Source organism: Cupressus sempervirens, chromosome 4 (assembly GCF_028749045.1).
Source record: "Cupressus sempervirens isolate cs-2001-9-10 chromosome 4, ASM2874904v1, whole genome shotgun sequence".
Classification (NCBI taxonomy): Eukaryota; Viridiplantae; Streptophyta; class Pinopsida; order Cupressales; family Cupressaceae; genus Cupressus; species Cupressus sempervirens.
Genome location: NC_143121.1, coordinates 77,110,998 through 77,131,481, shown reverse-complemented (window position 1 = coordinate 77,131,481; position 20,484 = coordinate 77,110,998). Strand labels below are relative to the sequence as shown.

Sequence of the window (20,484 nt, the reverse complement as noted above, 5' to 3'; positions counted from 1 at the left end):
GAAAGATGGCCTTTATTAAAGGATGGTTGCAATAGAGAAGAGAGGAGAGTGCATGATCATTAAAACGTATCGCATTCTGGTGGACAAACTAAGGACATTGGATCCTGAGATATTATAAATTCTAATGTGAGTATTCCACAACTATGTTGTCTTAATCGTAGATTAAACAAGATTTTTCTTTTTTGTTGTATACATAACAATGATCCAAGTACTATGCAGTGTGTGAAAAAGCCTTCCTGACATACCAAAGACATGGAATGGTTGATAAAATGGCTGGTGGTGGTGGAGAAGGTGGGACCTTTGAAGGGTTCAAGAAGAGGCTGCAAATGGAGTTTGAATTCATGGCAAACGTGGAGGCATGGAGGGTGAAAACATTAGGGCTACAAGGTCTGTGTGTGGCAGAGTTGAGGGCAATTCTGAGGGAACAATAGATTCAGAAAATCAATTATTTTATAATCGACAATACTGGGTCTAAGTCTACAGAGAAAATAATATATAGAATGAGGAACTTATTGTCCATGAAAGATACTCTTAAAGCACTCATTTGGAGCAGGCATGTGATGAACTATTCATGACGATAGTGAAGGCAAACATCTTAGTGAGATCGGGTAGGTGAGCAGGCAAGGGAGAACAAACAGAGGCCTAAACCATGCGTGTCGGAATCAGATTTATATGCAGAGTACCCAACCAAGAATGGGACATCACCTTCACATGCCTATAATCTGCAATGTCAATATAATTCTCTAGATTGAGGAAAATATCTGTGATGGACTCTATGGGATTGGGTAGGATGTGTGATTTGAACAAAATAGAAGCCAAGTGGAACACTTTTGAAATCAATTGTGAATAACTACAATGCCTTTGAGGTTGCTACTATGCAGCAGGACAACAAGGCATTCTTTTCATACAGATGACAATATTGTTTTCTGAATATAGAAAAATGCTTTCAAAAATATAAAACGAAAAACATGAACTTGAAGCTGCCAGAAGTAGCTATGATAAGTTGAGATTGTCTGCCAGAAGTAGCAACGATAGGTCAAGGTTGATTGTGGATACTGCAGAAATGGTGGATGACAGAAAAATGAACAAAACCTGATCACTATTTAAAGACCCACTATGCAGCCCAAAAGAGTTATCTAAGCGCAATCCTGTCAAATCATGGATCGGTTGGCTATTCAGAACAAATCCTTTTACATAGTTGCATGCCAAATCTTGTCAAAAAGCCAAGAAAATCTTCAAATTCAACATTTAACATCAATGATGATGGAATCAGGTAAAACTAAATTTGCTTCAAATCATTCCAATCTAACAAATCCTGTAAACAAGCTGATTTCATAGAAGAGTTAACGCTGATATCCATCAAACAGTAGATTGGAGAGTAAATGTTGAGTTAATGTGTATGCCTCTGATAGTAGAGTTAATGTTGATATCTATCAAATCATAGATTTGAGACTAAATGGAAGAGTTAATGTGTATGCCTCTTCAAGATTTAACATTAATGATGATGGATTCAGGTAAAACTAAATGTATTTCAAATCATTCCAATCTAACAACTCCAGTGAACAAGCTGATTTCATAGAAAAGTTAATGCCAATATCCATCAAACCGTAGATTGGACAATAAATGGAAGACTTAATGCATATAACTCTAATAGTAGAGTTAATACTGATATCTATCAAATCATAGATTTGAGACTAAATGGAAGAGTTAATGCATATGCCTCTTCAAGATTTAACAATAACGATGATGGACTCAGGTAAAATTAAATGTGCTTCAAACCATTCCAATCTAACAACTCGAGTCAACAAGCTGATTTCATAGAAAAGTTAATATTGATATCTATCAAACCGTAGATTGGAGAGTAAATGGAGAGTTAATGTGTATGCCTCTGATGGTAGAGTTAATGTTGATATCCATGAAATCATATATTTGAGACTAAATCGAAGAGTTAATGCGTATGCCTCTGATAGCTATTACGATCACTCTAAAATATGTTCGGCAAATGGTTTTCTGATAGTTGTGTTGGGTCGGTAAATGCTATTCTGATAGTTGTTTTAAAGTAAAGTCCACCAAGATAACTGAAAGGAGGGGAGAGGTGAATCAGTTATCCATTTAAAACAACTCTCAATGTATTTATTAATTATGAAACATGTAAACAGAAGATGCAACAACTATAGAAAGATAACCATGCTCAATAACACCAGATATGTTAACTAAGGAAACCTGAAGGAAAACCCCAATGGGGATGGTACCTAGAAAATGATGTACTAATATAAAAGTTCCTAGTGAAAGGATAGACCCTGAAGGAGTCAATAAAATGCAATCAGTACATATAAGTCCTTGTTAAGAGACTTCAAATCCATGTTAGGAGATTCCAACCTTGTTAGGGGATTCCAACCCTGTTAGGAGTTGATAGGAGGACAACTAAACCCACTATCCAAATAGCCTTAATACTATTATTTCTGAATAATACAATATGGAATAACAACTGTCCAACCAGCAACTTATCTTGCCAAATCAGTTCCTTTTAAGCTCACTGTGCAACAAACACACCAAACTCTGCTCTAATCTTCACAAGTTCGCATATCAAACTCTCACAATACATATTACAAAGATATGACCACATACCACACTTTGCATCCAAGGAAAGCTTATTTCCTTTATACCAAGTCCGAAAACAATATATTGAGTCAGCCTTAAGCCTTTCTCAAATTAATAATAATATAAGACCATCTTAAAATATTACAATACATGTTACATTACATTTTTACTTTATCCAAGATTATAAGAAAATTGTCGGCTCACAGTATTCATAACTTTTCACTCCATGATCTTCTGATTATGCCCTTTGAACCAAGGCATCTCTAACATATCTTTAACCTCTGTCTCAGTCGCTCAAGCCAATTCCATTTCTGTGAGGAGATAGATTCAAAATAATGGTACCTTCTTTGTGAAAATGCTGTCTAAAAGCTGCCTTCGCTAAAATCCTCATAACTATGTCCAATCTTCATATTTCCATATGCACTCTTAGCTGTAACATCTAGACATACTGTAGATCATAACCTCAAGTGCGCAAAAGCTGATCTTCAATCCTCAAACCACACCAAATGCTTCTACCTCTGTAACTCTGTCAATCTTCACAGAATAACTAGTATGTTGACATCAGCGACAAACACAGTCATGAATGCAACACATAAAATCTGAATCATATCTCCGGCAATGCTAATATACTTCCCCATAGTAATACCATCAGCATTCATGCTAACAGGCCCAACAGGAAATGTTTACCGTTGATAGAAAACAAGCAGGAGACTTGTGTATGCATAAGTGATCTTCCACAAAGATGGTAGAGCTAAGGAGTCCACATAAGCATGAAGGAAAGTGACTCAGAGTTCAAAAATGAATGGGACAAAAGATTAAAATGCAAATAGCTGGTCTGCAAAGTTAGTGAAAAACCAGAAATTTATAATTTTATTTGAAGTTATCAATTTAACACCCTTGCTTGATAAATACACTCCAAAATGAAAATATATATTTTCTAAGATCCTCCAAATTTCCAAACCACATTTTGTATTACAGTATCTTTGTTTTTAATTTGAACCCACCTATACTAGGCACAAAAAAAATTTGTGGTTAATGCTATGGTTTTAGCCACAAGGGTGACAATGCAAGGTGACAATGCCAAATTTTTTTGCTGGTAATGCCATATTTGCAGTAGTGGTGTAGCTTTAGGCTACAAACCAGTCATTACTGATGAATGTGCTATACACCTCTACTATAACAGTTGGTAGTTGTGAGATAGTTTCTGCTACAAGTACTACATTATCTTGTAGCTACAATGCAAGCGTAAGCCTATGCAATACTATGCAACAAGATTTTTTTATTGCTTCTTCAACAATACAATTTGCATGAATAAGAAGAAAAATATTTTCTTAAAGTTGAGGAATAATGCTCTGATTTTGATGATTTGATACTCAAACTATAAATTCCTGGGACTTTTGTTTGCATAAAAGAAAGTTCGATTCAACCTAAAATGCTCCAAAGGATTAAGTACTTGCCAGATTTGGCATGGATCTCTCAAGTTCAAACTATTTTAGATTTGGCCTCTAGTGTCCAAAATGAACATGTCAAAAAGAAAAAATGACATTGTAAAACACTATGACCTCAATTGTGAGCTCAAATTTGCTCAAAAATATGTTCAAAGAAACCTGTAAAAGAAAGCCACAAGGTAAAAACCCAAACTTGGGTATTTTGTTAATGCTCAAAAACATCATTTGATGGAAGAGAAGATCATATTCACATTCTTTTTTCAAAGAGTTGATCTCTAATCCTAAAAATGAATCAGATTTATGACATATAGCTTTTATATCATATTAGAGTTTGTATGAACAACAGAAGCTAATCACAAAACAAACTAACAAAAAGAATAAAAAAGAATTACATTCAATACTGTAGAGACGAGTTATAAAACGTAATATACAATATTTGGGGATCTTGGATACATAAATCAAGGAGATGACATGTTCAAGAGGTGTGAGAGTAGTTATAGTTAAGAAGTGAGATAACTCAGTATAACTAAATAGAAATGGCACATAACTAGAAACAATCAAGAATTGATGAAGTAGCTGTGACATTTGTGAACCTAAAGTCAAGGTGAACACATCATTATCAGCTCCCTGACTGAGAACAATTAGATATTCCTATTATCCTAAGAAAAATATTAAACAGATCTAGCATCACACTCAGATAAAACATATCCAAGATGAAACATTGAAAAGTAGTGACAAATCTTATTAAAGGTGGTAACCCTTTCCCTTGTAAAGTATAAAGAGGAGATCATTCCAAGCAAACATCAATACATCATCACTCATTAATGTATCACACAATCAAGCAATCTATGAATCAAAATGTTGAGTCAAACAATCAATTAATTAGCAAAGATCAATTCAACAAGGTGAAATAACAGACAATCAAATTATCATCAACCAATTCACACCTTGGAATCAGAAACCAACCAATTCATCATTAAAACATCAATAATTTATTGGCAGCCTATCAACCCACATTCATTTGTTCAATCATCAAAAGAAGAAGACATAATAAGAGAAGAAGACATTATAAACTCAGACCAGCAATCTGGGTGTGAATATTGTGTGGCACGTATAGCACTAAAATATATTTTTTCATTACATTATATAGATGCAGTCCTGAAGTATGATATCATGTGGTTGTTCATATACTGATGTATAGAAAGACATGTAAGCTGTGTAATTCTAATTAGCTGATAGGCTATTTTATGTGGGAATGACCTCCCACCAGATTCCTCATGTCTCACACCAGAAAACACGACTTATTGGGAAAAGCAAAACCCGATGCCAAAAAAATATGTAAGGGATGATAAATGATAAAAGCCAAACAGCATTTATAACACATCAGATTCCGTTTAAAGCGGTTTTAACACAGTCACACTCCAATCGCATTTAAAGTGGTGTTGAAGCAGGCAACACGATGCAAATAAAATATGATAATATGCAAGGCATTCAGAAAAATAAGGGCATTCCAATGTGTAATGCGCTCCACCCTCTATTGTGCAAATGGTAAGAAGTTAGGCAAAAAAACTTGGCAAAAGTGTTTCTTGTCCTACACGTTTTTCATCAGATCTCCCATGTATTTGAACCGACAATGAAAATCCAATCTCCTTCAGCATTCAAGTGACAAATCAAATAAAAAACTGCAGGATTTTGACATCTTTGGATATGTCTCATTACCCTTGGATCAGGTCTTTGTGCTTGGCATTTTAGTTGGTACATGAGTTTATGATTCCTATATGACAATTTTTGTGGCTCACTTTGGGCGGATTCTATGTATGTCTGAAAGGCGTTTTGATAAATAGAGGGGCTATTTGTAACAATACATATAAAGAATAAATTGTACAATTTTTTTTTATAGAATTATGAAATATTTTGTAAATAAATATGTTTGTTTGAAAAATATTTCAAATTAGATTTTTGAATGTGTATTATGTGAATGTGGAGTTTGAAGTTTTAGGTATTATAATAATATTATGTATATGTATCTAATATTAGTCACTAAGAGGTGTGCATTCTAAATAATTATGTACTATGACTACAAAAATGTTGTACAATACATACTTTGCAAACTCTCCGAGTACTCTCAGAGTTGCCGAGTACTCCCAAGTTATTTTGTTGGCTGAGTACTATCAAGTTAAACTCTCGCGTATTTATAGATGTTAAAAAATGTAGGTAAAAATGTTAATGCAGGGAAAACATTGGATTAGATGCATTTTTCACATCATTTTAGTGCTATTACACTATACTCTCTATTGAAATGTCAATTACTAATTTAATACATTTTGTAATTGTATTCTACAAAGAATATATGTTTCTTTAAGAGATTTTAAATTTTTGTACTTTCTGAGTTGCCAAGTTTTTCCGGAGTCTTTGTCGAGTATATGCCGAGTTTTTTCCAAGTTGTAAATTTTGGGCTTGCCGACTACTCTCCGAGTCCGAGTCTGCAAACTATGGTACAATATTCTAATATGTAATTTAAAAATTATAGAACTTAAAATAAATTAGATACATAGTAAATGCTGAATTTTTTACTAGCTAAAATAACATGTTAATCTATCGTAAAATAGTACAAAATGTAAACCTTCCTCTTTCAATTTTTTATCGATTACATGTTAAAAAATAATATTTAACTTTTAAATATGACTTATTTGAATTTTGTTACACACTTTTTAAATATTATTTCCAATGGAAAATGTCATACTCATATAATATAATAATATTCTTTTCGTATTCTTACATGTTAAGAAATAATATTTAACTTTTAAATATGACTTATTTGAATGTTGTTACATACTTTTCAAATATTATTTCCAATAGTAAATGTCATACTCATATTATATAATAATATTATTTTCCTATTCTTTAATAGAATCCATATATAGTTATAGAGATAAATATTGCCATCAAAATAACTAATATATTTTGTAAAACTAAAAACTCAATAAATATTCATCTTCAATACCAAAGAGGAGAAGAATGAGAAAAAGGAGAAGGGTAAGACAAAGTGGAAGAAGAAGACAAAGGAGAAGAAAAAGGAGGAGGAGAAGCAGGAGAATAAGAAGAAGGAAGAGGAGGAGATGGAGGAGGAGAACAAGAAGAAGTGAAAGAGGAGGAAGAAGAGGAGGATGAAGAAGGGGATGAAGAAGAAGATGAAGAGAAGAACGAGAAGCGGAAGAAGGAGAAGAAACAAAAGGAGGTGAAGGAGAAGGAGAAGATCGAGAGGGAGGAGAAAGCTGAGACAAAGTGGAAGAACAAGAAAAAGTCAAAGGAGAAGGAGGAGGTGGAGGTGGAGGAGGAGCAGGAGGAAGAAGAAGAGGAAGAAGAAGAAAAATATGAAGATGATGAAGAGGAGGAAGAAAAAGAAGATGAAGCTAAAGATGCTTAAGAAAAATTAGTATGAATGGTTGAATTCTACAATAATGTCACCACAAATAGTTGAGAGATAATAGATAGTGTAAAGCCGAAAAAAAGCATTTTTTTGAAACTATGCAAATTTACAAAATTAAAATGATATAAGTTGTGCAAATATACCACAAAACATATAGGTTGTTGGAAACTCTCTTTCAAACGATAAAACATATATTGCTATCGGTATAATTATTGCACCTCCTTTTGGTAAAAGTGCTAGTTTAATATATATTACGTTACCAATTCAAGAATATTTTATCATAACATTTGTTACGTGAAATACTATATGTACTTTCTGATTGCCGTGATTAGCCTTGATAAGGAAAATGAAGTGATTACGAACTGGGGGAAACAATGATTAGGTCACCTTCTAAGCATGCTACCTCATGGTATATTACTAAGGAGTCTTACGGGGCCAAAGGGGAACAAAGGGACTGCCTTTGGGCTTAGGAAGGAGGGAAGGACACCCCGTTGTGAATGTTACTCACAACCTCCATGATGCTAAAGAAATACATGAAGATGCTCAATCATTGGAGGCAAGATAGGAGTAACAAGACTGAGGGAAACAGTGATAGTGTACTGCACTAGATACACCACCTCATATGGATGGCACAGGCCAAATAAGACCATGTGGGATAATATATGCTCTTGGGCCTAGGGTAGGGAGTCATTAAAACACCTCATCAAGTCATCCTACTTTATCAGTTCTATATGATTGTAATGTCTCAACGTCTCAAATCTGATTCATGCATTTTCTTGATTTGATCCGCATTTCTAGTATATGTTTATTTCTAATTCAAGAACATCTAATTGTAAACAATGTTTATAAATGATTCCTAACTTGCTTGCAGGATCTCAATCAAAGCGAAAAGGTATCTTTAAAGCTTATCTGTGTTAAATGAAAAATTGCAATGAAGGGAAAATTTTGGTTGTTCAAAAGTTGGGGAGATTACATACTAATGCTTTATTTCCATTTGATGTTTTTTATAAGCCAAACCATCTAGATCATATACATGCTTAATAAAATTCTGCGTTAAAGGAAGCATTATTTATTAGCATTTGGTAATGCTTGTAATAGACTATTTGCCAAGGCATATTCCTGCTAATAGCTGAAAATGGTATTGTGGGGCAGGTGATTATAGAAAACACTTTATTTATACTCTCCAGGTATTATCTGAGGAACCAATCCTATCGCATATCTAATATTTTTAGTCATCTATTTCGAAGTAGGATAAAATAGAATTAGGTTCGAAGTTTTAGTGATGTGCAATCAAAACATCACTTTAAATTAGAGTTTTAAGGTTTCTTTCATTTTGATGAAGCTGAGGAAAAGATTTCTGGGAAAATACTACATGAATTCGTTTCCTCTGACGTTTCGAGACATACTACTAAACTCATCATGTTAGTGTTATTAATTCCAACTCCAACTTATTAATTCCAACTCCAACGGAAGAATAGACGTGGCCAAACCAAAACACTGATTCACTGTTTTCAACTGTCAGCACTGGTTTTAACTTTGAGTTTAGATTGTCATGCATCTTTGACTGCAGCGTGTGTAAGGGAAGGTTTGCTATTCAGTTTATAATAATGATAACTGCTGTAAATGAAAGTAGGTTTAATTTTTGATTTCTGCTCTATTCAATATTACAAGCTCTGTTTCTTTTATTTGCAGAGATTTGTGTTTTTTCTTTTTTCTATATTTTCTGCTAAGACTATGAATTTCACATGGTATCAGAGCAAGTTACAGGAAAGGAAAAATCCAATTTTCTTTTGTTGCAGATATAGAATATCAGATCTGAAAATGGATTCTCCATCCTCTTTTATTCTCACACTATACAACTACTTTGATTGGAAGCCTAAAATTTTACTTCAGCTCCGAAGTAAAGGTCTCTATCAAATAGTTAAGAATAAAGAGGTTGAGCCCAATTCAGCAGTAGAGAAATCAAAATACTTCAACCGATGGATGAAGCATTTGGTCTGTTATGCTTGTCCATATCTCAAGAACTGTTGTTCCATGTTGAGGCATACACAACTCCAAGCGAAGTTTGGGATACCTTGGAGACCCTATTTGGAAAGCAAGACGAAATGCATGGTCATATCCTTGAAAATGAGCTTATCTCATTAGATCCAATGAATTTTGACAATATCCAAGATTACTTCACAAAGTTCAAGGCTTTGTTGCTTCAGCTGAAAGGATGTGGTATTGATAAGTTCAATGAAGAAAGTAAGTTAGTTCCTTCCATTCTATCAAAGTTGCGTCCAGAATATGCAGTATTTGTTTCTTCTTTCCACACAATCAGACTCACAACAGGAGCAAATTGGAAGATGCCCACACTCAATGCCTTCATTGAGTCTTTAATACATGAGTAGGATAAGCTTATTAAGATGGGTATCTTGAAGAATTCCAAAGCTCATGCACTCATTGTGCATACAACTGGGAAGACTAACTCTAAATCGAATCAGCAATCCAAAGGAAAATGGAAGAAGGATTCAGATCCAAGAAAGGAAGGTAATCCAAAACCTTCAGATGGGTCCACAAGTTCAAAAGAAAAGGACACAAAGGGCAAATCAAAGTGCACCTATTGCAACCGCAAGTATCATCTAGAATCATCATGCATGAAGAAGACCATTAATCTCATGGCGCAAACACTTCAACAACATAATCTTGGTGGTTTTATTCCTGAGAGTGCCAAGAAGCAAAAAGAAAAAGCACCAAAAACCAAAGGCAATGCTCATGCCTTGATAGCTATTCATTCTTCCTCAGATGCATGGATCATAGACTCTGGAGCTTCACACCACATTGTAGCCACAAAAGATGCTCTTTCATCTTTGAAACCATATTTTGGTCCTCATATTCTCATGGGAGATGGATCTCCTGTAGAAGCAACTGGAATTGGGAAGGTAAAGCTTGGAATTGAAAGTTTTAAGAATGTCTTGCATATCCCAAAACTTTTTGTAAATTTACTTTCTGTGTATCAAATGATACATACTGGAACTGGGAGGAGAATTGAATTCACACCAAATGCAGTCATGATCTATGACATGCAAGACAACTCCAAAATTACTGTTGGTAAGGTGAATCATCAATCTCATTTGTACACTTTCTTTGATTTTGTTGTAAAATCAGATTCTACTTTACTTCTAACACATGCAAATGATGAAAATAGAATTTGGCATGAAAGCTTTGGACATCTGAATTTTAGATACATGCAGCAACTTAGCAATCAAGGAATGGTAAAAGGCTTGCCTACCATGGAATTCTCTAATGGAGTTTGTGAAGGTTGTGCTCTTGGAAAACATCCAGAAGAAAAGTTTCCCAAGGGAATCTCATGGAGAGCCTCTTCTCCTCTAGAGCTTGTTCACAGTGATTTAATGGGTCCTTTTCCTGAGCCTTCCATGAGCAAAGCCAGATATGTCCTTACCTTCATTGATGATTACTCAAGGTACACATGGGTAAACTTTCTTAAATACAAGTTTGAAGTGTTTGAGAATCTCAAGCTTTTCAAAGCCCATGCAAAAAAACAATCTGGAAAATCCGTTAAGATCCTCCGAACAGATAATGGGGGGGAGTATGTGAACAATGATGTCCAAAGTCTTTGTGATGAAGTAGGAATACAGTTGCAAAACACAGTTCCATATACTCCACAACAGAATGGGGTAGCTGAGAGGAAAAATCGATCTTTAAAGGAGATGGCTAGTTGCATGTTGCATGCTAGGTCACTTCCCTCAAAACTGTGGGCTGAAGCAATCAACTATGCTTCATATATCCAAAATAGATCTTTTCACAAATTTGTTAAAGGAAAAACTCTTTTTGAAGCATGGAGAGGTATCCAACCAGCAGTCACTCATTTTCGTATTTTTGGATCTCGTGCATGGGCTCGCATTCCTACTGATAAAAGGAAGGCTTTGGAGCCTCAAAGCAAGGAATGTATCTTTGTTGGTTATCCAGATGGTGTAAAGGGTTATAGATTGCTAGATCTTTCTAGAAATCAACTCTTCATTGAGAGGAGTGTATATTTTGATGAAAGTCCCATGCTAGCATCTCAAATGCAACATATTACCACTTCTATGCTTCCTCCTCTCACAGATCTTGAAGATGATGGAGATACCACAAATCTAAATTTAGATTCATCTGAATCTGATGAACATTCTAATATCCTGGTCCGGATATCTACTGGTTTCTCTATGAACAATATAATCAGCAATAAAACTTGGCAAGTAGTTTCCAGCAAGATCGTTAGCCAGTAGAAATTCCAAATAGAAATTTTATCAATTTATCTCAGATACAACATTCAAAATTCAGATATAAGCAAAAAGGAAGACAATGCTATAATACGACCAGCCACATTTCCATATGAATTAAACACGTTACTCCACAATAACATCCAAAGTGTCGAACATATAACTCGAACTACAAAACCCCAAAGGTTAAACCAGCAATTCTAGACTTCCCCTAATTACGTTATTGCATTATACATCAGCAATATAATAACCAGCAACTATAAATCCAATCTTAAACACAGCTCTACAGTCAGATTGGAAAACTTAAAGAGAAGAACTTATAAGCACAACCAAGACACCCAAAAATGATATCTCCCCTAACAATGGGTTTTCCTCCACTACCTGCCTGCATGAGGGGCTACGTCCTCACCTGGGCTGAAAGCTTAAGCTTTCTGAATGACTCTCAAAGAGAGAAAACTGAACTGAAGAGTAAACTCAAGCATGCTCAAGAGAAAGGGTCTCTTCTCCTTTTATTGTTGCAGTTGTGACTCTTCGACTTCCATTTCTGGCCTTTCGTCTTATCTTTCCTTGTCATCTTTTGCCAACTTCGAATATTAATTTGACCTTTAATAAATAAAGTCTTAACTCTCATGGTCAATTTTAATATTATAACGATGTCCCATTTAATATTTCTAACGTCCCCAGAAAAGGGACATTACAAGTCTCCCCTCCTTGAGATTGCTTGCCCTCAAGCAATTAATACCCTAAAGCCAATACTGAAAACAATTCCGGCCAAACTGTGAAACAAGGTGCCACTCTGCAAACCACCCATCAATCAGATCCCTGGATCCCATATTACACCACGTGCATGTTCAGTCAAAACAACCTACCATGTACTACTAACATATACAGGAAGATCCTCAATCCAACTGAGAATCTCACTCCAACTGAGATCACTATCACCACTGTGGTCACATGCCTGTAGGAACTCAACCATTTCCCAACCAACTCCTAGAAATCTTACTAACCATAGGGAAGTTCCTCCTGGATTCCACAAACAAAAGTGCCATCCACCTTCCCAACTATTTGCCATATTCTAGTTCTCAGTACCCATAATGGGTGGTGTGTCCAAACTGATCAACTGCTAAAATGCTGTCCCGCTAACTGAATTCTCTCTCGCTGTACTGCTCACCATATCTCTATCCAAGGCTGATTTGCAATCAGCGTTATGTCCTTCTCTCAAGGCAGCAACCTCTTGGCTGCAACAAGTATCAACCTGAGGGTCCTCACTATCATCAAATTCGAATAGCGGATTCTCCAGTATCCGATCAACACCTATCTCAAACAGTGAATTACTATGCTTCACCCAATCAACACTTTGCATGCTAGGAGTAATAAAGTCATTGTAGGCTTCAATTTTCTTGTTCATTTGATTTGCATGCAAAGGAAAAACTGCTGCAATGTCATCTTTCCCATGCAAAAACTCATCATTTGAAGATTTTAAGTTGCTCTTACTTTGAATAGGACCAACCTCATCGAATTGTTTGTCAAGAATAATCTCTAAATCACTAGATAAGCCACTAGAATGATCCTTACCATTAATTAAAGTGGGTTCTCGCTTATGTTTTTCATCATGTTTAGGCTGAACTGTGTATTTCCCAATTCCCTCAATGTTGATCTGCACTTCTTGAGTTATCTCTTCTTCTTTGTTCTTGTCCCGAATGTGATCAAGAGACCAAACATGCTTACAAGTGAAACATAACTGCTCTTTTGCAAGGAGATCCCAACTCAAATCATAATACTTCTTTTTTGCCAGGTCATTCTTGTTTTGTAGCTTTGGATGGAAATCCATGTAATCAATGAAGGGTAACTCTTTTTGAATCTTTGAAGGAAGTTCATTATACTCATCAAACATATCAAGCATCTCTGCCCTTACATCAAGTTGTGAGTCTTGAACTAACTGTTGCTGTAGTTTTATAGAACGAAAACCAGTCTTTCCCAGATGTGAATCTTTTACACCTTCAAACAACTGTGCCCCTGAAGATGAAGCTGAATCTGATGCTAGCGGATTTGAAGTTGTAGTGCTTGGATTGAAAAGTCGTCCAGATGACTGCTTGGATCCAAACGGCACAGTACCAAAACCTGATTTTGGCATATTTCCCACTGAAGTTTCTAAAGAAACTTTTCCTGCAACATCTTTATTTGAAAATCCAATCAGATCTGCTTTACTAGAAACAGTTTGATTGTTCAATTTGGTTATGTTTGCAAAGGCAGACCTAGACTCATTTGCTTGAGTAGAAATAGACTCAACTGTATGAAAACTATCTCCCTGAGAAATAGTTTCTGTGGGAATACTTGAACAAGAACTTAAAATTGAACTAGCTTCAGCAAGACACATTTTTGATGCTGTTTGGAAAAGATTATCTGGTCCACTGGAAGGTATTCCAAACAAATTTTGTTTATCAAAGCTTGGTTTACTGTTGTGCTTGACAAAGGAGGATTTCTCATTCGACATTGCTTTTGACATATCACAAGTATCTGGCAATTGAACAGGATGGATATTTTCCACTTTGGGCATCTCACCCTCACTACTAGTTTGAATGCTTTCAACATCCACATTTGCTTCCATTACTTTACCATGGAGAGAAGTGGGTTTCTCATTGGCACCGGCTCTGTCACATTATTACCCTTGTCCAGATGAAAGTTGATCACACTTTCCATCTTACTGATCTCTTCTTCAGACTTCATAACTTGAGCATTTACAGAATTTACAAACACTTCAATAAATTCACAGAGATGAGACAGGCCACTTTGCTTTGCTTTTGGAATATCCTTATAAGAATAAGAATAGAATCCACAATAGCTTTCTTATACTCAAATCCTCCTTCTCAGAGTATATTACTCAAAAGGTTCATTAATGTGCGATATTTCTGTGGGAATTTCAAGCACAGAGATCTAATAGCTTCCACAACAATAATCTTGAACTCATCTGCTATGTCTGACATGAAATTTGTCATTTGCTTCATCAAACGATCCACACTTGATTCATTTCCTGCTTTTAATAGTGTAGTAATAGCCAGAGTGGCTATGCTCCGGTTTTGATCCAAAATCAGACTCTCCATATCAATGTTGCAGTTTGTAACTGCCAACAAATGTGTCATTGCCACCTTATTTAAAGTACGAACAACTGCAAATCAGAGAACTAGCTTTGATGAGATTAATAACAGTTGCAAAATAGTAATAGCCGGTGTCAACTCTCGACTGGTCACCCAATTCAATTCTGTTATAGCTCTTGCAGCTTCAAATATGACCATTTCTGCTTTGTGGCGCAAGCATCCTTTCACATAATCATAAAACGAACAAACACCTGTTTGTGAATTTAGATTTGATTCACGTATAACTTGGCTAGTGTAACGGATCAAGAGGCACTGAGCTAAAGGTGAGCGAATTGTTCCTCTTGTTAGACTAGTTACAAGCTTGCTTACAGCTAAGCAGTCATTTTGTCGAATCTGATGAAGCAAAGCTAGTGCATGAAATTGTACAAGAGCAACACAGGACTAAATTGCTTCTTGTACCTCATTACTCCAACGCTTGACAATATCTGAAGAGGTCGGAAGTAAATTAATTCCATTGACAAGAGCAGCACTGGCGACAACAGGATTTTTATCAACAATGGCTTGTTTTAGATACCTCTCAATTTGACCCAACAAAGTACCATCAGTGTTTCTGCACAAAACTCGTATTGCATTGGCTCTGTACATATCTGTTTTGCTATTCAAGTCTTTCATTAACGAACTTGTAACAATAATAACCTTATCAGCAGAAGGAGAAAGCTCCTTGATGATCGAATAAACTATTCTTCTCAAACCAGAATCCTTAGATTGGAAAAGCTTGGTGACAGAAAATAATACTTCAGTAGCTTCAACCTTTGTAAAGGTCTCTCCCTGGTTGATCAAATACAAAAGCTTGTTAATGACTTATGCACAACGTCTGGCATCCAGTTGAGGATCATTCTAAACACGAGCTTCCTGTAGGACAGCTCCCTTTTCAATGCCAAGAAAGGGAGAGTAATCAGCTTCCTCATCTCTATTGTCGTCTTTTTAATAAGGGGTTGAGCGAGCGCCATGCTGTTAATATTAGCAGATTGAATCTACTCCTTGCTTCCCTCTGTTATCTTCTCTCCAAATTTGCATCCGCGAGACTGCAGTTGCTTGACTATCATATAAGGCAATAGTATCTGCAATACTTTGCTATTGTTGCACTCGTTATTCCTGCTGATTTTCTGCGTGTAGTTGGTAACGATAAATTCTAGGTTGGAACTCCCACAATCAAACATGTTGTTTTAAGGACACCACCGTCAACTGCTCAAAGGCATATTTTGATGTGATTTCATAGTTCGTGGACACGTCGTTCACCTTCCATACACTTCTGCACGGGCGTTATTCTGACGTGTAACATCCATCAGTTGCACCAATGTTGGCTGCGTCCCCCACGAAAAACACTTGTCGTTTGGTTTCGAAGTGATGATTTGGTCAGGTGAAGAACCCACACGTAAACTGCTATGTATAACAGGTGGCCCTTGCAACTTCACGGTAGATCTGCAATCGTTTGTGCTAATGACTTCTGATATATTGGAAAAATTGGCCTTCTATAACAGCACATAACAATGATTGCCCAGGAAAATTAACCGCCTAGAAAAATATTCTTATGCATTTCCTATATCTTCCCTGATATTTTCAAACAAGAGAACAACTGCGTAATTGCGAAGGAATGACATACAAACCCGATTTCAAATTTGGAGAATGTCGGCCATTGAAGAGAAAAGGTTCGTTCTTCCTATTTATTCCCGTCGTGATAGAGTCCTGTTTATACCTACCTCCATGATGTTCACTCCCGTATTGTTCAGTTATTCCTTCCTTGGCTGTGGTTACCACTTGATTGAAGTGTCGTTACGTGTTGAACGACCCAGCTCCTACTCGGTAGATAAATGTTTGGAAAAGTGAATCGTGGCTCCCTGTTTTTCTAGACTACTCCTTGACAAGATTCTAGAATCAAAAATAATATTTCTTTATCCTTAAGTGTTACAGCTGGTGTGCCTATCTCATTTTCACTTCCACTTCTAGATTTCTCCTTCTCTCCCACATTCTCCGAAACTATCTTTTCCTCAGAAGCAAAAGCCGCCTCCTATGCAAGCTCTTCTTTTTTCTCAACAGCCACTTGTGGTTTCTTCCCACCAAAGAGAATCTTGAACAATATTGACAAGATGACAACAAAAACGAACACCAAAATGCCAATTGTCAAATTGGGTTTCTTTTCACCTTGCTCAATTAAATCAATGAGCTTTAACTTGTAGGCAGACAAGAATTAAAGATCTGCTATGCTATACAAAACTTCAAATACCTTCTTCTGATAACCAGTAAGCTCCTGTGGTAAGGTATCTTCAGCATTCGGCAGTTAAAATATGTCTTGCCTTGGGTAACGCCCACTACGGAGGAGTCATTAGAATGCAGAAAGTCTTAGAGTTGGTTTCAATTCCCCTGAGGCCCTCGACCATGTACACGCTTAGTTGCTGCTAACAAAATGAATTGCATTTTCCTGAACAACTTTGGTCCTATAAATGATACACAGAAAATATATGATGCCACCAATGTTTGCAATTAATCTTCAGGCGTTATGTCTATTACTATACTACTATTCACATTGATTCTCTGTGCGCATCAAGAAATGCATAATGAATACTTCCATCATCAACCAATAAATGCAGATGCAGGTTCAGCAAGGTCAAGATCCAACTAGAGACACAACTCACACGATTCCAACAATTGCCTGTAATAGATTATACTTCATCACTTCCCTACAAATTGTTGGCACTCCAGCTCGAACCATAACAGTGTTGTCCTTTGTATTCTCAGCTCACCCTTAGCTCTTGTTTTATGCTCACCCAATGTTCAAGAGTTTGGCCTTCAATCAAGCTATTTCTACTGCTATAGACTTCAAGGCCTCTTTCCACAATACTCCTGTTACCAACCTTTTGAATTTCAAATTGTGCCTTGTTATCTTCGGCTGCTACAACTTATATATCTCCTTTCATGAGTGTCCCATGAGGACCTATGCTTTTTAGGAATGATGCATCCAATTTAAAAATCAGCAAGAAGCCACCTTATCCACCTTATTGATGGACCAAATCTATACGTTTGCCATCTTGGTACTCTATCATGTGCTATCATGTGCTATCATTTGCCATCTTGGTACTCTATCATGTGCTATCATTTGTCCAGTTGCGTCTTTCTATACTTCTTGAGAAGAAGGCTGGTTGGCTAAACCATTTGTGAATTTGGGAATGTCATCTAGATTCTCAACAATTATGGCAAGAGGTCTCCCAACTAATACATCCGTGAACCAGCGGGTATTAGTATTTTAGCCAAGTACCTGTAGAAAAAATTTCAGAAGCTAAAATTTTATCTCTTCTGAAAAGGAATTTAATGAGGCCCTTTCTCCAGAAATCTAACCAAGACTGATAACAATACCAGCGTTTTGAACCTCACAGGCTGGCTAGATTGTTGGCTTTGATACCACTGCAATATCCTAGTCCGGATATCTACTGGTTTCTCTATAACAATATAATCAGCAATAAAACTTGGCAAGTAGTTCCAGCAAGATTGTTAGCCAGTGGAAATTCCAAATAGAAATTTTATCAATTTATCTCAGATACAACATTCAAAATTTGGATATAAGCAGAAAGGAAGACAATGCTATAATACGACCAGCCACATTTCCATATGAATTAAACCCGTTACTCTACAATAACATCCAAAGTGTCGAACATATAACTCGAACTACAAAACCCCAAAGGTTAAACCAGAAATTCTAGACTTCCCCTAATTACGTTATTGCATTATACATCAGCAATATAATAACCAACAACTATAAATCCAATCTTAAACACAATTCTATAGTCAGATTGGAAAACTTAAAGAGAAGAACCTACGAGCACAACCGAGACACCTGAAATGATATCTCCCCCGACAATGGGTTTTCGTCCACTGCCTGCCTGCACGAGGGGCTATGTCCTCACACGCGCTGAAAGCTGAAGCTTTCTGAATGACTCTCAAAGAGAGAAAATTGAACTGAAGAGTAAAATCAAGCATGCCCAAGAGAAAGGGTCTCTTCTCCTTTTATTGTTGCAGTTGTGACTCTTCGACTTCCTTTTCTGGCCTTTTGTCTTATCTTTCCTTGTCATCTTTTGCCAACTTCGAATATTAATTTGACCTTTAATAAATAAAGTCTTAGCTCTCATGGTCAATTTTAATATTATAATGATGTCGCCTTTAATATTTCTAATGTCCCCACAAAAGGGACATTACAAACATGAACATGCAAGTCTCGATTGGGATTCTAGTGATGATTTAGCATCTCCTATGAGAAGACAAAGAACATAGAGCTTGGCTGATATATATGATGCTTCTCATGCATTTTCAGCTACCGATTCCATTATTCCAATGCATGCTTATCTTCTTCAAGTATCAAATTCTTTAACTTGTGCAGAAGCTACAAGGAATCCTCATTGGGAAGCTGCCATGGATGAGGAGTACAATTCTCTTATTGCAAACCAAACTTGGGAGCTGGTTCCACTTCCATCCAATTGCAAGCTTGTCAGGTGCAAGTGGATCTATCGAACAAAGAAATCAGAAAATGATCAAGTGAGTAGACACAAAGCAAGGTTGGTAGCTAAAGGTTTTTAGCAAGTTCAAGGCATTGATTATGATGAGACTTTTGCTCCTGTGGCAAAAATGGATTCCATTCGATTGGCTCTAGCCATTGCAGCAACAAAAAGGTGGGAGATTCATCACATGGATGTGAAAAATGCTTTTCTTCATGGTGATCTTGAGGAGGAGATCTACATGGAGCAGCCACAAGGGTATGTACATAATTCCTCACTAGTATGCAAGCTCAAAAAATCACTTTATGGCCTCAAACAGGCACCTCGTGCTTGGTATGCTAAAATGGATTCTTGTCTTCTGTCTCAAAAATTTGCGAGATGTAAATCTGATCCAAATGTTAATATGTTGAGAACCTCTGTCTCTTTGTTACTCATAGTACTCTATGTAGATGATCTACTAATCACAGGTGATTCATGCTCAATTATTGTGGAAACCAAGGCAATTTTGCATGATACCTTTGCTATGACAGACATAGGCCTTCTCAATTTCTTTCTTGGTCTTGAAATCAATAAGAGTGAATCAGGTGTCACAGTTGCTCAATCCAAGTATGCAAGAGATCTCTTGGTTTGATTTCACATGAGTGATTGTAAATCAGCACCCACACCTTTTCTATCTGGGATCAAGTTGGAAGATGGAAAAGATACATCATTGGCTGATTGCACACTCTATCACCAGCTTGTGGGAAGTCTTCTATATCTCACTCATTCTTGTCCAGATCTATCATATGCAGTGGGTGTTGTTCCAAGATATAATGTAGGAGCCTCATGAGCTACATTGGAAAGCTGCCAAGCGTATCCTTTGTTATGTTCGAGGAACTATTACCTATGGGATTCATTATTCAACTGGATGTACTTTGGATCTTACTGGTTATACCGATTCTGATTGGGTTGGTGATAGCATTGATCGGAAGTCTGCTTCAGGATATGTTCTCAATTTGGGTTCTGGTCCCATATGCCGATCAAGCAAAAAGCAATCTTCCATTGCTCTCTCATCCACAGAAGCTGAATATAAAGGCCTTGTCAATGCTACTGTTCAGACTATTT

General features: G+C 36.4%; 1 protein-coding gene and 1 pseudogene across 2 annotated transcripts in view; both read right to left on the bottom strand.

Annotated features, from left to right (window-relative positions):
- The window catches only part of LOC149560015 (protein LEAD-SENSITIVE 1-like), a 37,823-nt gene that overhangs the window by 15,825 nt on the left and 1,514 nt on the right, over nucleotides 1-20,484 (bottom strand). The window lies entirely within an intron of this gene.
- On the bottom strand, nucleotides 14,349-16,021 carry LOC149560016 (coatomer subunit gamma-2 pseudogene; annotated as a pseudogene).